The sequence below is a fragment of the Arachis duranensis genome, chromosome 5, assembly GCF_000817695.3.
Source record: "Arachis duranensis cultivar V14167 chromosome 5, aradu.V14167.gnm2.J7QH, whole genome shotgun sequence".
In the NCBI taxonomy this organism is placed as follows: Eukaryota; Viridiplantae; Streptophyta; class Magnoliopsida; order Fabales; family Fabaceae; genus Arachis; species Arachis duranensis.
In genome coordinates this window covers 83,225,495-83,226,463 of record NC_029776.3, presented here as the reverse complement: position 1 = coordinate 83,226,463, position 969 = coordinate 83,225,495, and positions in this window count along the sequence as shown.

The window sequence follows — 969 nt, the reverse complement described above, 5'->3', positions numbered from 1 at the left end:
GAGAAACATGAATAGTAAATGGTAAGAAAACTTTATTAACAAAATGGTCTTGGCAAGATTTGGTTGTCAAGTGTCTTCATCATTATCACTAGCCACAAGTATGGTAGTTGCAAGGATTAATCCCACTTAGTCATCCTTAAATCAATTAACAAAGGAAAGTCAAGTGAGTTATATCAATCCTAGTCCATAAGTCCTAGCTTTCCACTAATTGGATTAATGAAGGCTAGAGTTAATGGCTATCAACTAGCAATCAATTGGACACTAGTGACTCAAGAAATCCTAAGTTACCTTCTCAAGCCAAGAACATAAAATCCTACTCTAGCCAACACTTGGAGGGTAATGAAAGAAAGCATTTTTATTTGTAAGAATAAAAGGAATCAACAACCAACAATTACAAAGAATTAACAAAACAACAATCAACAACATCACAATCACATGAATTATCTCAAATTGCATTATTAAAAGAAACAAAAGAACAAGAATATCTCAATTACAAAACCTAGAGACAAAATAAGAGAAATTACAACAAGAGGATAGGGATAGAAAGAAGAACCAAAGTGTAGCAATCACCACTTGAAGGTAGAAGTAGAAGGAGACTTGAATTAAACCTAGAACTATGAGATCCTAATCTAACCCTAATTCCTAATCCTAGAGAGAAGTGAGAGCTTCTCTCTCTAAAACTAACTCTAACTCCAAAAACTAAGCTAATGATCAAAAGTATCTAAAATATATATTGATTTCCCTTCAATACTTGACTTAAATAGCATCAGAAATGAGTTGGATTGGGCCCACATGGCTCCTAAAACCGCTGGGGACGATTTCATTAAAGTGGGCCACGGACAGAATCGGCACGCGCGCGCAAAGTGCGCGTGCGCGCCCCTGAACGCGAAGCAACATATGGCAAAATTTATATCATTTCGAAGCCCCGGATGTTAGCTTTCCAACCCAACTAGAACCGCATCATTTGGA